This window comes from Channa argus, chromosome 7 (genome assembly GCF_033026475.1).
Source record: "Channa argus isolate prfri chromosome 7, Channa argus male v1.0, whole genome shotgun sequence".
NCBI classification, from domain to species: Eukaryota; Metazoa; Chordata; class Actinopteri; order Anabantiformes; family Channidae; genus Channa; species Channa argus.
The window spans coordinates 12,808,721-12,827,040 of NC_090203.1; the positions used below are offsets into that span (position 1 = coordinate 12,808,721).

Genomic DNA, 18,320 nt, shown 5'->3' on the forward strand with positions numbered 1-18,320 from the left:
CACAAAATCACAGATCACTCCTCAGCTCTTCTCAGGTCCCCCTTTTTCCCCCTCAAATTTTTGCTTCTGAGTATCTTCTCAACACATCTACATCCTTTTGCCTGTGTGGATGCCACTTATACTCTGTCTTTTGGCTGTTATCTATACCTTTCCAAATAGGCACCTCCACATTGTGAAAGAGCCTCAAAATAGGCAATGCACATCGTTGGATTTTTTTAGTCACACTCCACATTAGAAAAATAGTAAATCTACAGTATGAGCACATTTTAGAAGATTTTCAGTAAGGTCGGAGACACCATTATAAGAAAAATGAACAGCGTCATTTGTGTTATTTGGGTTGATATTTACAAAGTAACATTTAAACAAACAAAATCTACTGTATCAACGCATCTACTTTTTGTAGATTTAACATAGTAAATCCCTGTGTGCCAAAGTGTGGTCACACACAGCAGAGCAGAGGGGGAGAGCTGTGATAGTAATTGCTTTTCTTTACTAGGCACTGAGAGACAGACAGATCCACATTAAAATTCCTCTGCTCCCCTTTCCTTCTCTACTCCAGCACCGTCCCTCCTCTGTTTGGCCGATTCTCTGCCTCAATGATCCCTCAGGTTGCAGCAACACAAGCAGAAGGGAGAAAATTAATTAGGCCACGGTGATTTCTCTCATGCCCCTGGGAAGAAAAAAAAAAGGTGTTCGTGCATAGCTAGCTTAGCTTAGCAGCCACAGAGCCTGCAACTGCAGAGAAGCATTTCTAAATTCCACCTGATAGGATTCTGGTTGCAGAAATCATATTAACAGCAGAAAAATATAGTGAAGATCTCTCTGGTCCCTAAAAGTGTTTCTTTGATCAGACTTTTGTCTGCAAAGCCAAAACACGTCAGTGTCCTGACAGTACAGTGCACTTGACTTCAGTTCCGCTAGCTTGACAACGATGTCTCATGCTGTTCACAAGTCGACCTATTGTCTGGAGAGGCATGGCATTTAACTCCATTTGCCCTTAGGTGATTGAGGTTCTGGGGTGCAGGGATAAGACCCTCTACACGACGACTAAGCTGATCTTATAGGTTTTCTATGGCATTCAGGTCTGGAGAAAGTGCAGAAAGTGCACTTCATATGAGGTACCCCACCCACTGGGGGACTCAATTAAGCAACTTTGGGTTGTTCCTCTTCTTAACCGGCTGCTTGTGGCACATACAACTGAATATTCCTACTAATCAGGATTACATAATTATTGAAAGACAATGTATAACTTTCCTATTTTCATAAAGATTGCTTATCAAAAAACTGAATTATAATAAAAATACATTTAACATTTTTCAATTTACAACTTAGTTTTACATTTATGAGGCCAACAAACTGAAACTTGTACATGGATATTCTGATATTTCAGACCGCAGTAGACATATCATAAGGCCTGTAATAAGTCAACGTCTATCTCTAGGTAATGCATGCTTCTCATTCTTTATGCAAAACGCAAGTTGAGTAGGACTTGGAGTGAAGTTTGGTGCAACAAGAACAGCTCTCTGATCCCTTCATGTGGTGACTGTACTACTATTGTAGGGGAAACACTGAACCAGAAATAAGTTCCTTTGCAGTGTAAAAAAAATTTAATAAATAAATTTTTTTTTATATACATATATTTATAGATTCACTACTATGGTGTACAGTACTCTCACCATCTTGACTCTTGTCAAACCGACATGTTCATACTATTGACTGCTGTATGGTTCTCTCTCTCTCACACACGACAACACAACACATAGCACTTCATAGTTCTTAATCTTGCTCTTGCACAACTACAGAAAGACAAAAGTCTAGTATATTCCTGTAAGGTAATGCTTTAGAAAAATACTGTCCAAGATACGGTATCAGAATTCATCCAATGGCCTATCTTTCCTCTCAGAATTCTTGAAATTCCAGGACCAGCAGGAAGCTTACAATTCTGTCCTCGCTTTTCAAACTCTCTCCTTTCTGTTTGTCTGACTGCTGCTGGAGTGTACCAGTATCACTTGACCTCCACGCAGTAACCAGACACAACCTGATAACAGAAATAGCAGAAACTTGGATATGTCTCACTTTTCACCTTTCCTGGTACATAAACACAGCTAACTCGTACACTAAATAGTGCACAGAGAGGGACACATTTGCTATTGTTCATAAAGTCATATCAAAATGCTGTCAGAGGGTGTCAACTGGTTTTCCTTAATGCTATTTGATCACAGCAAATGTGAGAAGCCAGACAGCAGTGCTCCAAGCACCAGCAGAGAATATTTATATACATAATATATTGACTTTTCACGTGTGCACGCACCCACACTTTCCCATCGCTTTCTCTCAGCCCTGCCCCTCCAGTCAAGGTATTTCTAATCAGGCATGGCAGAGGACACCTCAGGTCTACTCTGAGCTAACGGCAGCCTCGGGCCCTGCTTCTCTCTGTGTGTAGCCTGTACGTGAGCGTGTGTCAGTTTGTTTTATGTTGGGTGCTAGCCTCTTTGAAGTCTCTTTTAAACAGTCTGGCTCTCTATGACATTAAACAGACACATAATTCTCCACATCTCCATCTCTGTGCTCTCTTGCTAATCCATTAACATATCACGTTCCCTCATTTTTCTTTTACATCTCCATCCTGGGCATCTCACTCATTTTCCCCACCCCCACTCCCCTATTCATCTCTTAGTCATGTCTTCTTTCAAGAGCTGTTGCCATCACTACTTCCCTATGAGAACACAATTTTCCCCTTCACATCCTTCTCTGTGTCTCTACGTGTCCCATCCTCTCCCCTTCTTCACAGGATTAATTTCCCCTTTAGAGTTTTCACAACCATCATTTCTCAAAACCACTTGGAAAGAATCAGAGGGAGCAAGAGAATCCAGAGCTTCTCTTCACAATTTACGACTGAGAACATGGAGCCTCCCTTTTGGGGAAATGTTTATATGCATAAAGAAAATTAAGAGGGAGGCGAAGAGGGAGATGGTATTTATGTGAGTGAGTGCCAATGAGAGAGGAGAATTAGTGTGTTACTAATCAAAATTTGTGAGGCTAATTCATATAATAAACTGCTAACATTGTTTATTTACTTACTCTCTATCTACCCTCTAATTTGTTTAGTCTTTATAAAACAGATTTCTTTTCTTCTAACCACATTCTTCACTATAAACGAGAGTGTAAAATTCATCTTGCTCTTTTAAGCATCTTCAATGAGAAAAACCAGAGATGATGATCTTCAAGTGTGCGAGCTGTCTTTAGGTCAATGTGGGCTTGATAAGCTCAACAGTTTCCAAGACAACGCTGATAAGAGTAGTGATTTTCTGAACAGTGGCAATGCCTCGCTCAACTGGAGCAGAACAAGGCTCAGGCTAATATTAGGGAATTAATACAGAACAAGGTGGCCCGAAGCCCCATCTCCATTGCTCTCCATGGAGTAGTTGAGGTACAAAAGGCAGGGGTCACTTCATTTTCAGGTCACAACCTTGACTGCAGAGCACAGACTTGTCCCATAGAGGAAGGACAGTGAGATGAGGACTGGGACAGAAAATGACGGAGCAAAAAGAGAAAGTATACTTTATGCATATGATGTACACAATATGAATGCAGGGAATACATATTTCTGTATTACAGGATTTCCCATAGAATTTATTACACACATCTATGAAATAAAAAACTTTTAGTTAGAAAGAAGAGGTATTATTTCACAAAACAAAAACATTATTTAGGCCATCTATAACGAAATCGATTATAAGTCAGGATCTGCATTGGTTTTTTGGGACTTCCTCCTAAACATAGGCATTTAAAATTACCAGCTGATAACTGATTGCTTGGCACAGATGCAAACACTTCAATCTCCAATCACCTGCCATTTTTGGCCAAAATCAATACACATTATTGATACTGGGGTGTTCTCTTAATGACTGCAGAAAGCCCAGCTGCCTGGCTATACCAGCAAACAAGAACACACAGGCAAAACAGCAAATATATAAACATGTATCAATTACAAGACTAAAGAACACAGAGACCACAATAACATGCCTTTTGGTTTCTGCAACTGTGTGTGGCCGGTGTGCAGCAATAGCTTTTTTAATTACTCATCTGATAATGCCACATTTTCTCCCCAATCTTGTTTATTTCCAATTCAACCAGCTAAAGGGGGGGCGGGGGGCACAAGATGACAATTTATGCAATCAACATGGTACTCACACACAAAATATACAGCAATATACAACAGTTGTTTGACAGGACAGATTTGTGATGCAGTCCTCTGCTGTACAGTACACTATGTCTGCTGTTCTCATTTCTGATGCCAACCACACAGGATTTATGAGGCTCTGGCATCACAGCAGGGTTTTCCCTGCTTACTAACTGCTGTAACAGTCTACTTAGATTTTTTTCTAAACATAAATATTTGAAAAATGTGAAAGACATTACACTCTGCTTTTATTTAGCAGACAAGAATTTGTTCCAATTAAAGCAGAGAATTTTATGGCTATTTCTAGTAAATCCAAATCTTCTTACAGTGCCAAGAGCCATGTTCCCGAATCCAAATCCAGCATTTATGAAATCACTAAGGTTATTTAAAATTAATTTTCTTTCAATATTATTTAGTATTGCTTATACCAGAGTAGGACATAACTCATCATAAGTCATAATGAAAAATAATAAAAATTCCATGTGCCACCCACTACAGCTTATAGCCAAATTTGTTTTATTACATCCAAACATAAGCAACACAAAGTAATAAGAAAACATGTTCTTTGGAATTTGAGTTGTGTGTATGCTCAAAATCTCTCTACATTGAGTGTGTTCCCTCATTTTAAATTTAGCCTTTCATATAAATGCCTCTTTGTGTTACTATTTCTACAACACATCTTGCAAGGAAGTAAATGTCCTAGGGAATAGGGGGACTGCTAAAAGTGTTCAAACCTAAGAACACTGGAATATACTCTTTAGATTAATCTCACTTGAAATGCTCATTACCTTCAACTGAACAGAATGTATTTTTAGATGGAACGAAGGACTGTGGATCCCCTACTGTCTCTATGAAACTGAAAACAGACCTCTTTGTGGCAAGTATGAACAGATACTGTCCATCAACCGGTTTAATGTATGTAGGGGCCTGTAATGACAATCATTTAATTCTGTAAACAAACCTGTCCAAATGATGACAGGGCGCTCTTATGTGCAGGGTGCTCCACCAGCAATAGGGCGGAGCTTCAGAGATCCCACTTCCTCTTTCACTTGTTACTCAAACATGATCCTTGAAAGAGAGATAAGAAAAACACAAAGATTATTGTTTTGCATCAAACATCAAAAAGTTACGCGGAAATGTCCAACTTGTTGTGTCATTCTGAAACTAAGGGCAGAAAAAACCTTTAAGGAAAATGGTTCTTCCTGTTCATAAGAGCCTTTAACATTCCAGTTACAGAACATGGATTGGGGACTGTTTTTTCCAAACTGCCTGGATATCGGACCAGGAGCGTTCCAATCTTACCACAGAGACACAAAACTGCAATGTGACCACAGGAAGACAAGAGAGAATATGTCACTCAGTAGCCTTAATCACACTTCCTGGTTGTGCCTGCACAATAAAAAATAAATAAATTAAAAAAAGACTAAGCTTACTAAGCTTATATATTCACAGTCAAAAGTCACGTTTCCAGTTGCAGCCCCTTCCCAGTATTGGTGGATATGCATAATTACTCAGTCAAACGTATCTGAATATTGGACTTTGGAAAGATGTCATGTATTTCTTTCATTGTTGGCATAGCTCTGTATTTCTTTGTGTTGTGAGAATCCTTAAACCTCAGTCTTTGAACGCCTACCAAAAGGTCAAAAACAACCAAAGTTACTCTTGCCTTGAAACAGGATAAAAAAAAGATAAAAAAAAGAGAGAGTAATGGATAAGTCAGAAGGACAAAGGGGTAGAGGGAAATAGGGATGGACAACTGGCACATTCTCTGAACTGCTCATTTTACTGGATTAATCTGAATTATTTTTGAAAAATCCACACAGAACGGAGATGACAGTGAATATGACTTCGTGTGAGAATATGCTATGCTGTGTGCGTGAGTGTATGTCCTTCAATCTGGTCCTTGGCCTATTTTAAAGCCAAGTCATCATTCTAGTCCACCAGGATTTTATATTGCCAGTGTGTGTGTATTAATATAGTTTGTATTACAAGAAAAGTCATACCATAAATCTCTACTTTAATCTTTACTGTTATGCCACACACTCCTGCATATGAGGAAGCAGCACTGCACTGCAGGTATGCATCAGTATGTAAAGAGTCCTGGTCTCCAAAGCCGTCTCTGTGGCCTTCTAGGTGAGTCCTCATTTCCTCCTAAGTTTTCCCTCTATCCCCTTCTTTGTATTACACATGTCTCAAATTTTCTCTCTTTCCATAACTTTATTCTCCTTTCATCTTACTCACATCTCCACAACGTATGAGTGGGATATAATACCTCTGCAAATTGGAAGCAGGACAAGCAAGAGCTTCTAAAAATACTCAGATTCCCCTGACAATCAAAAAATAAACCGGCAGAATTACACACACAACACTGCAGTGCAAATAGCAACCTACTGTATCTCTGTCTGCAGAACAAGCCTCTCCCACTTCTTACTGTTTTCTGCATCCCTTGTGCTCCTAGTCAATCTATGAGTGCTGCACTGAGGAAGAGCAAGACCAAGACAAAAATAACACAGGAAGAGAAAGTGTGTAAACACCTTACAACACATTTGTGCAGTACTGTACTTAGTCGTTGTGCTAATAACATTTAAAATTGAATGAGAGAGACTCCCTGTTTATTTAATTGGGCTTCTTTCCAGCAGTGCAGAAAAGTTTGGAGGCCTTCCAACATATAAAGCTACCTCAGCTTTTCCTACACTTGGGCAATAATTGTCTTATTATAAATGCAAACTCACCTTATCTCTGACCTTGCACCTTAAAAAAAGAAGAAAAAAAAAGAAACAGAACACCTTATACATTAACATATCTTACATATCAATCTTAATATTACAGCTCGCTCTTATTAATTTTCTTCACTCTCATTTTTCTGTGGGGCTGCATCAATCCAACCAATGCCAATACTGACCTAAGTGGATCAGCTACTCACCAAATGTTACCAAATTACATTAAATGCTCTTTAGCGCCATTTATTTAAAGCAACAAGACACTTTGTTATGTTGTTGATGTTTTATATGGGTACAAAAGTGTTTAGCACAAAAAAGTGGCTACAGTTAAGTAGCTTTGTCACAGTTATAACCTACAGTAACTTACATCAAAATGACCTGTATATTGTTTGTATTAATAATACTGTATACTGTATTTTAAATTTGGTAAATGAAACCATTGGTACTGTAGTTGAACACTGGGGCAGCTACAAGGAGTATAGACTTCAGCCTGTTCTTGTTGAATTAGTGCATATCCAATTCTCATCTTACAGTCTTCGTCATCCCTCCTCATTCTCTTTGCTCCAGCTGTGACCAGCTGAGAACCAACAGAGAATGCAGCACAGCAGCCAAGAGGCTGGGCTTTCATTGTCACAGCCCACTCTTGCCTTTATCTATCCCTACATAACACTTCCAGTTATTAATTCACTAAGTCTAACCGTCTCTTCTCACATGGAGACTGCGTTCCATTCAGTCAAGACGGCACAAATCTAAAGGTGGCTATGTAGGTCTGCACTCACGTAACACCTTGCATGCTAAAGCTTGAGGCTTCAAAGCAGGACTGAAGCCAAACAAGGTTGAGAAGCTCTGAGACAACCTCTGTTCAGGACAATTTAGAGGGTAGTGTGGGCTGAGCTAAAACTAACAGACATTTAAATCAGTCCTTCACAATTCCCCAAGCTCTGTGTGAAAACACTGTGACAAACCAGCCATGGCCAAGCATTAAACCTAACTGTTCCGCTCTGTCTCTAAATCCTGCCACAGGAACAGAGACACGAAGGAGAAATGAAACTGTGTAAGACAGAGGGAAATGTCTCTTCTTAAGACTGTGTGATTGCTTGTTATCAACATGTGTGTGTGTTTGGTCTGCTGCCAGGTTTTCTCTATGTGTTATGTCACTGTGTTTGTAGCGTATTGTAAGAAAAGCAAACAGTAACAGCAAACAGCAAACAGTACTGTCCCAATTGTGTGACAACTAGACCTCCCCTCTACCTCCTTCAAGTCCTCCCCTCGACCTCCTTTACCATCAGACACCTCATGACTCCAGTGCTGTGGGAAAGGAAAACCTCGAGCAGCCTGAAGCACCCTATAAACACCAAATTCATGCTACAAAGGGACTAAAGGAAAGGCAACAAAAGTTGACAACAGTTTCACTCGAACCTGCAGCTGCATTTCTGACAGCTTTCCAGGGGAAGCCCAGGGAGGAAAAGCAGGAATTCCAGGAATAGAGCAGGGTGAAAATAGGTAAGGAGCAGCTGGTCCAACTTCCCTGGACACAGCACTATGTCATAGTTGTCCCGGATGAAATGGCTCGCACAACAGTTTGGTTTGCTTCCATAATATGGACGTACTCGGTAGTTGGTGACCCCACCAGTACTATAACTTTCTAGATACACTTTGCAAACTTCCAGGGGCAAGCAAAGTAGAAAGACGAATAAGTGCGACTAAAGAACAGACAGAAAAGGACAGATGAAAGGAGAGTCACAGAGAGAAAGAGAAATCTGTTTCCTGTTTACAGAGAGTAGAGAGCACAGGAAACAGAACAGCAGGCTGCTAGAACAGTGTTAGCGGGAATGACACTGACAATGCACACACATACTCACTACCTTCCCTCCTCTGTGTCCTGAGTGATTACACAGAACAGATTTAGCTCACAACTTTCCCATCTATCTGTGTCTAGCTGACATCTAGAGCCTAGTGATTTGTTCTTGGTTCCATATCTCCCTGCTGTTGCAGCTCTGGCCAGCAGCCATATTAACAGGATCAAGCTTAAGAGTGTGCATGCCCCCAGCTGTGCACTCAAACGCTTCCTGCAACATTTCCAATCTGGGACAAACGTCTTGGTAGTTCTACACGGCAAGTAATCTCCTCCTGTAGTGTGGTAGCAAAGTGTGAATTGAACACATTTTCCTTACAACAACTTTTTTAGTATATACACAGCAATAACAAGAATGATCTTGAAGAAAACTGTTTGTGTCCGGGATGAGAGGGGTCGGATGCAATCCTGGCTCCCCTTCTTTGTGTCCTGGAGATGTATAGCTCCTGGAGAGATGGGAGGCTGCAGCCAATAACCTTCTCAGCAGGGTGGATGATGTGCTGCAGCTTGGCCTTGTCCCTGGCTGTGGCTGAGCAAACCAAACTGCGATGGAGGATGCGAAGATGGGAGGATGGATTCGATGATGCTCCCACTCGAGCTCTTGGGTGATCGTGGTGCCCAGGAAGCGGAAGAACGTGACAGAGGTCACCTGAGTGTCGCAGAAGATGACAAGGGGAAGGGGGCTAGGTCCTTCTGAAATCATCCCCATTGTCTTGAGCGTTGATCTTCAGGTTGTTCATGCTGCACCATGACACCAGACGGTCCATCTCACTCCTGTAGGCCAACTTGTCTACATCAGAGATGAGGCCGATGTCATCTGCGAACTTCAGAAGTTTGACAGACTGGTGAACAGATGTGCAACTGTTGGTATACAGTATATATATAAATATGGTTGAAATTCACTCATCTGTAGCGGAGAGTCCAGGATAGGATCACACAGCCACATTTCCGGGAAGCAAAAAACACAGGACGTAGAAAAGTCTCAGTTTTTGTTCAGCACTACCGAAAACTAAAGAGTACATTTAATGTAGTAAAAAGAACTTTACTACAGTTCAGTTTAGGAAAACGTGTAACACATCTGGAGATGCCATATAATGCCACTTGCAATTTGAGTGTAGTCTATATAATACACTGCTTTATCCTAAAGCAGAAAGAAAATGTGTGAACAAGGGAGCCAACAGTAGGGAGACATTTTTCATCTCATTCTTAAACAATGTCATTAAAAGCCACTTATCAAACAAATAAAGACATCCTAATAGCTGCTGTCCATCACTGGTTGTCAGCGGCATTATGTATCCTACCTGTCTGGTTGCACACTCTGTCCTCAATCCCGCTGTTTACACTGCTGGGTCAGTTTAAGTGGTTTGATCTATGAGACTATATTTCAAAAAGGACACTCAATTACCTATTGGCTACAGCAAAATGAACAATCAATCACTTGGCAAAGATCTAAACACACACACACTCACACGCCAATCTAGTGATATTGATACTTCATTTAAGCAGTTCCGTCATGAGGTCAATATCCCCTGCACACACATGCTAACACAGACAAAGGCACAGAAACACAGCGCAAGTCACACTGCATACTGTACCCTGTAAAAAAACTTTTTATTTCAATTTTTTTTTGCCAATACCTCTGGCTTAAAAAGGAAATCCACTCTGAGACTGGGGCAGTCTTTACCAATCTGTCCATCCTCTTTCAAATTTTGCTCTGGTACAAATTACCAGATTTTTAATTTATGCTTCTTTCACTTAGACCCTGTTTTAATAAGGTTGTCTCCACACACATTACAGATGAACACGTTTTTAAACATATCTAACCCCAGAAACGACTAGAACCAAACACTGTTGTGAAAGGGTATTAAAATACACAAAATGCACAAATGAAAGAAAAGGTCGAAGCTCAAGTGCCGGCTGGCCCATGCTTCACTAGGTTTTTTTGCCAGCCTAGTCCCCTACAGCAAGTACTGAGGCTGTATCCTACCGCTGTATCTGCCTACAGAGCTGCAGCCACATTGACACACATCCTAACCTCTGGCAGATTACACCCCTGCACATAAGACACACACACACACAAAGATACAGGAGCATGGTACAGTTGACATTTGTGGCTCAGAGAAACGCAATTTCTAAAGGCTTAGTGCACGTGCACACCAAAACACACGCACACATTTAAATAGCAACAGGCTCACTGTTCTGTACTCTATCAGTACTAACTGTTTATATGGCTATCAATGTGAGCAGGCCACTACAACTCCAGTCCAAAAGTCTTGAGACACACATGCAGACCCACACACATACACATAGACATAGACATAAACATATGGAGTAGCAGCCTGGTAGCAGATAAAAGCAAAAGAGATGGATGGTTCTGTGTATACTGACCCAGAAGGGAGTGCTGTACCTTGGTCAGGGTGAGCCTGGGGCTGATAGCTCACTGTGTCACAAAACAAAGACAAAGAGTACAGACCTTCAGAGCAGGGACCTGTCCTTTCTGCCATCCTCTTGTTCTTTTCTTTTCTCCTTATCCAGAAGTTACAGAAGCAAAACCCATTTTGCTTAGAGTCATTTTTACAACATTTCATTGTCTAAACAACCTTGACAGTGCAGTCACACATTTGACAGTGTAGTCACACTTCAGATTTGCTTCTTCAAAGATTTTACACTGTTGCACTTGTTTGGGTTCACAGTGCCTAATTAGAAGCAATCCTGGGTAAGTAAACAAAAGCTACATGTTCACCCAATGCTGAACAAGAGCATAAATTTGAGTCTTCACAATTGATCGTCAATGGTGCTGAGAACAGAAGAGACCTGAAGATAAACACCGGTATTAGCTCTCTTTTGTGGGCAATAGTTTTTTTAAACCACATTTGCATAATTTGGTAGGGCTTGGTAAATATAACAGAAAACAAAAGCACTGTGACAGTCCTGAATCTCTTTGGACTGTCTTATCTGTGCATTTCTTGGTTTAGCAGATGTGCAAAACTGTGCCACAATAGCTCAGTGATTTGCTGTGTTGCCTTCGATCATGAAGGCCTTAAGTTTGACCAATATTACTAGTCTACTACTAGGTCTAAACACTAGTGATAGACCTGATACAGTAGGCATTACTCCTGTCAGTGCCCTTCACCAAGGCACAGCGTTGCTCAGAGTTAATCACTGCATCACACTGTGGCTGCCAGTTCTTCATGACTAGTGAGGTTCAGTCACATGCAGGAAAGGTACTGTAGATTAACCAGTAGCCAAGAAAACTGAAACTCTATGCTTTCATTTAACTCCGACAAAACAAACAGGCCCAAGGGCTAGATGGACAAGAAAACATCCTCCAACAACGTGAAAAACAATTTTAAAAAGCATAATTATTCCAATCTGGAGCAAAGAGAGACATCTGTTTGTAAGTCTGTGTCACAAAATTGTTTCTCTATGAGTCAGCAGAAATTGGACATATTCCACTTCCTCTTATGGTAGGTTTGGGGGGATGGGCAAGGAGCAGGGCTGTCACCATGGAAACTATGTCTTTTCCTGTGGGGTCACATCTCAGACTGAAACAGATGCTGTGAGCAACATATGGAAGCATGAACAGCATGCTCCTACAAAGAAGGTAACTACTGCACTAAGCAGAACACAGTGAATAAAGTTACTCTGTGCTACCACCTGGTAGCTGTTGACGTCTATATTATTTCCCTCTATTGGTGTGTTCAAGGTGAATCTCAATGCTTTGTGCTATCACAGCACAAGATGTGTTCATGAAGTCAACCGCAATGTCAAATAACAGATAGTTATATCACAGTGAGTGAAAACAAACCACTTGCAAGTGAATTACATTTGCAGATTTAATTGGATTTTATTCAAGCTAACAAATTTGCATTGACTAATCCAGGTGTAAAGAAATGGGGAAAATAGGATTTGCATCCTGATGAGAAAAATGAAACTGGGCTATAGTTTACAAATACAACAAAACAAAATTTGCTTTGTTGTTTAAAAAAGGTTAATTTGCTTTACCATTAAAAAAGAAGAGGGTAAGCTTTGTTTTCTCATTATTTACACATGCATTTCAGTTTTCACTTCATTTTTTTATGTGAAAATTTTTCAGCACTGTGAATGTAATGCAGGAGAGACTGACAAAACACAATATTATCCCCGTATTAAACATTATCGCTAATTTCTTCGATCATGGCAGATGGCTTTAAACCTTGCCTCGAACCATGGCCCTTCAGAACAACTATAAATCCCTCTGATTGCAGGGTGGTCAGACAATACATTTTAAGAACTAATTCTGAGAATACACTGGCCCTTGGAGTATCTTTGTGATGGTTATGTGGATCACCTGCAAGTTGAGACTCACTTTTTCAAAACACTTCTGTATTCCAATCGACAATAATGCATCAGACACATCACTTCTTCGCCAGATTTTTTTGCTGTAACTGTTTATTGTGTATTGCTGCACAGTCTACACTGAGCAGAAAAAGGCTCTGTAAATAATAAATACAGACTAGTATTTGCTGCTGACCATGTAAAAGCAGGTGCATTTTTACAACCAAGCACAGCTACAAGACTTTCTCAATGTCAGGATAGAGCTTTGTAAGACCAAGCATTATGTCGTTTGGAGCAGCTACCTTGATTTGTATGGGATGCAAGTTAATTATGTTTATATTACTTTCAGCTTATTACCTCAACATGTTACATCAATTCAACAATGAAGAGAAATAGGCAAGAAAAAAAGAACAGAAATGCCTTGTCAGAGGAGAACCAATGCAGAAAACAAGAGACTGAGGAATGAGATGAAATAAACCTCTGCTGAATACTGAGCTAAATCCTATTTCCTCATCATTAGAACAGCAGAAACACTGTCCATCCAGCTGAGACACACCAAGTGTGACAGTCTCTGAATCATCTGAAGAGGCCTTATATGGAGTCTACACATACTGCGCCCAGCTCTTAGGCTTAAAGATCTTTGCCTTTACAGATTTACAATATTTCTGCTTTTAGCAAAGTTGTTTATGAGGAGTACAGCGAAGAAGAGAGGGACACACAGCTCTTAAACAATGCAAACATATACAGTAAATACATGCACACAATAACGACCTGTATGTTTGTGTTGGTCTTTAGGTGCTTTCAGCCTGAGAGGGAGCAGGGAGCTGGCAAGATTCCCTAGTGGCACTGGCTGACCCACTTCTATGCAACTCTATCCCTAATGTGACCCGTTAGAAAGCCAGAGGATACACACGCATAGGCAAACATACATGCACACACATAAACACAACAGGAACTGCCAGACTAAAAACCCTAGAGGAATGAGAGGCAGAATGAAAACAGCTGAATTCTGCTGATGGCCATCTTTCTCTCCTATCTTTTTCTTTTCTCATTTTGTCTGCAGATCAGCCACTTAATGTTTCGGCTATCTGATCTAGCTAAACTAGCTATTAACATCCGGTGTGGTCGTCTCTAATGTGTACACTAAATCTACACTGAAGTGTTTCTAACAAACTAAACAATGTTATTTATGTTAACGTGGCTCAGCAATGCTAAGATTATAGGAATTAGTGGAAAAGGAATTTTACATTATGTGGAGCCGTGAGGAGCAGATTGAGTAATGTAAAGCATAGTGTCTATCTGATGTGTGGATGGTCAGACATTACTAAAAACACTGAAGTGCATTATATTATGAGATGGGTCTAAAGTTTTGGACACATCCTTCATTTTAAATAAGGAGGCCAAAACATTAAAACCGCCTCTTCGTAGAATGCACTCCAGTATGACTCCAGTACCCACTTTGACCTCGATCATAAACACATGGTAGATATATCACCATTCTGACAGTTTCCACCTAAACTGATAAATTATAACCTTGTAAAAGTAAAATTCATGGCAGAGCCACAGTACTGAATTGCATTAAATTGTACAGGTGGTCATAGTGTTATGCCTGATAGGGGTGTTTGTAATAGTTAAGAAGATGTTAATTTCAAACTCTTGATGTTTGTTTGCATTTGGGTCTGTAAGTATTTTCTTCATAATCACAACCCAGTCTGATGTCTTTGTTTGTTTTGTCTGACCTACCGCCTAAAACTCTTCTCATGTTTGCTGTTGATTCATTTTCTGTTAATCGACTAATTGACCAGTTGTTTTGGAACCAGTTGTTTTTTTTAATAACTTAAACTTGTCACTCACTTCCTATGCATGTGTTGAGTCTCAAGCATGATACAGTTTATCAAGTTAGCTAAACAGAAGTACAAAGAATGACATTTTGATATGCATACAGATATTAACAGTGCTTTGGAGCTAAAAATACTAACCAGTTACTCAGACAAGTCTTTTGGTCTACTATTGATGTCAGGTCTCTATAGGAGAGCCGCAGGCAAAGGCCTGATGTTTCACTGTCTATTTATGTAAGATTTTGGGAACCAGCAAACTACGAGAAATAGCCAGTGAACTAAGCATGTGTACATGCATGGTCTGTTTACGTGCATGTGTGTTAGCATGTGTGTCTGATCTGGCCATGGTCTAGCAGGAGGAACAATGGCATTCCTGTGCTCTGAGCTCCAGGTGGCTGTGGAAACCCAATCCGAAAGCAAGCTTTGCTGGCACACAGAGAGCAGGGAACGCCGAATGCTGCTGCCTCCCTCTGGAGACCTGGGTCAGAATAGAGCTATTGTTAATGACCAGCTCGAGGCAATAAATGCACCACGGCCACCCTCCATGATACACACACAAATACCAATGCAAATAGACGCAGCGTTAACATCAGAAATCTACACCTTTACATCACCCCCTTGCAAAAAAAGAAGAAAAATGAATGAGTCTACTTAATGAAAATGACAAAAGTATAGAAAAAAGGTGAAAGATTTTGGTTGCATTTGTGCATATGATTAATAATTAAGAGCTGTGCAAAAATTATATTAATTATATTCTCAAGTATGCCATTATTATGATTATAACCACCTGTGTTACCATTATACGCTGGAAAAAGAAACAGCTTATTACTTACTTAGACAATAAATTTAATTCCGCTAAAGTCTAATACATAACTCCGAGCAAATTCTATCCCACAAAGACTGATCAAAAAGTTCTCAATTTGCAAAAGTCTTAAATGTGGAAAATTGTGAAAGCAGAGGGACGAAAACACAAAAACGGGCACATCTGCCGAGGCCAGTCAACACACACAAGGCAGGAAGCACATCATGCCGACTTCATGGCCTTGAAATGAGGAACATGATTCACTTCCTTTCAATACTGGACAGTCATACCATAACACATGGCTGAGTTAAAATATACAGGTCAAGCTACTAAACATGACACAATTAAGGTCAGAAATGATGTTGCAAATCACATGTACTGTCTACACTTTAGGGCCATACAGTACCTAATCTATTTTATGAGATTGACTTAATGTACATGGTCAAGTCCATGCTTTGTTGTAATATAGCTGTACTACACAGAGGTTCAAGCTCAAAAACAGTTTAAAAAGTTACATGCTCATGTTCAGGCACCAAAGGACTGATGCTACAGGTAGCACACAAGTACCCAGCTTTCCTCCAGCAATGCAGCTTATTGTCCTACTGCACACGTACAGGCAACACCACATATACTCTGGGGATAAATAATACGCGCATCTATTTTCTCTCCTTTTATGGAACATGACAGATTAATTTAATTGGCTCGCTGTCAATCCTACATCTTTATCTGCCAACTCTTGCAGGATTGATAGTGAGTCCATTTTCCTATCTCTGGATATAATTACAGCATTGTTATTGCATGCTCACTTATGCACATTCATCTTTTTACACTCATTCAACCAGTCTCTCGTCTACACAGCCATACAGGCTTCAAGCAAACACTTTAAAGGTTACAGAGCGATTAAATTACATGTAATGAGATTAACATCTGTTTAACAAAGTAGGAGGAGGGCCCTCAAAATGTGCAGTCCTACAAGGACAAGGAAAGAGGATAATTCTGGCCACTGTAGTTTTCCCGATAAAGTGACTTACTCTATAGTATGAAGCTGCAGCCATCTATTAGGACACAGGAGACAGAGGCAACCAGAGGTTAAATTCCTAGTGCACGTCTGATCTCTCCAGGTTGTGATGCAGCACTGAAGCTGAAATGTTAAAGAGATAAATAAGTAAACCTCCACCATAAGACTACATGAACAATCAACTGGGACCATTAGCATCCACGTTGAATGAGAACTGCTTTATAATGTTTTTTGAATGAGTGATATCCTAGGCGTTAATGCAGGCTCTGATAATTGTCAGGACACCGTTACCTCATTTGGAAGACTTAAGTCAAATGCGGCAATGTGAGATAATGTTAACCTGGCAGTGGCCCATTGACCACAGAGCGACAGTCCAGAGTAAGCGCCAGTTAATTCAAATACTTAAAAGGTATTTATCACTGTTTAAAAAGGGGTTTTATATTACTTAATCGTGTTTTAGACAGCAATGTTCGGCTTATTAGTTGCGAAATCAGTGACAACGTGTGTGTTTAACGGTGAGTCGGATCACATCTCCGTTGCTTGGCTGCTTCTGTCAACAAGCAGCCCTCTGCCATAGTCGACTGCTACCTCAGTGCTTTACTGACCAGAAAGACAACCATGGCTCATAATGTGGCAGGAAAAAAACAGGAAAACACAAGGCTTTTATATATATGGTTCGCTTACCCAGAGAAACGGGTCACCCCGATCCGCCGCTGTGCCACAAGAGACCGCAGGCTAGCTACGAGGCACAGAACTGACGCCGATCCAAGTAAGGTTACCGCAGCTAAGTTAGCGGGCTAACTAGCTTAGCGAGCTAACGGCAGGAGAGGGGGGTGGGGGGAGTGTGATACTCTCCCTGTCGTCGAGACAGTTTCCTCAAAAAAAACAAGCCGACAAAGAGGCGTTCCTCACGGGGAACGCGATCACAAGAGCGCTGCTAAGTGTCAAAAGACGTTATCTGAGGAGACATCCATTTGAAAAGACCGTGAACATGCCAGCGGAGGGAGTCGGCAAGTAGCGCTATGCGGCGAGATCCCTCTCTCTTCGGGCGGACGTGCTGCTTCTGCCTCGGCAAAGCTGACTGAGAGGGGCTGGCTGCTGATGTGCGGAGCCAGCACAGGCAGCATCACTGCTCATCCCCCCCTACACTGTCAACCCGGAAGAAATTCTGTAACTGATCTCGTCCACTTTTTACACAGTCTGAAAATGTCACATCTGCATCCAAATGCGTAAGTTAGCCTTGGACTTTGGTTCAGACAAAATTGGGGTTTGAGGGTTAAAAGAGAAAGAAAAAACGATCATTATGCTCCTCTATGCAGTTTCTAATTCTCAAAAGTTATTTGACCAAAAACTTACATCAAACTTAGTTTGATGTATAATCTGAGCAGTAGACGTACGGGTGCCTAGTGTAGGCTGTATCTTTAAAATCCATCAAACCGTCATTATAAATAACTAACTGCTAGATCTAGCTATTTATCTTCTCAACATATAATCTAAACCATTTCAAATAAGAGTGATGTCGATCTTAGGTTTCTTAGTGTTCCTGAAAATAAAAAAGAATTTGAACTCACACATTCCAGAGAAAGA

General features: G+C 40.6%; 1 protein-coding gene across 3 annotated transcripts in view; it reads right to left on the reverse strand.

Annotated features, from left to right (window-relative positions):
- galnt1 (UDP-N-acetyl-alpha-D-galactosamine:polypeptide N-acetylgalactosaminyltransferase 1) overlaps nucleotides 1-17,867 on the reverse strand; it is a 32,183-nt gene extending 14,316 nt beyond the window's left edge. The window contains exons 1-3 of one of the 3 annotated variants that reach the window (XM_067509421.1): nucleotides 17,418-17,867; nucleotides 16,747-16,856; nucleotides 5,145-5,251 (exon numbers count right to left, since the gene is read on the reverse strand). The gene's annotated coding sequence lies outside the window, so the exon portion shown is untranslated. Of the gene's footprint in view, nucleotides 1-5,144; nucleotides 5,252-6,574; nucleotides 9,615-16,746; nucleotides 16,857-17,417 lie in introns of those variants that run through there. The other 2 variants (XM_067509422.1, XM_067509423.1) reach the window with 2 other exon arrangements.
- Nucleotides 17,868-18,320: the final 453 nt, after the last annotated feature.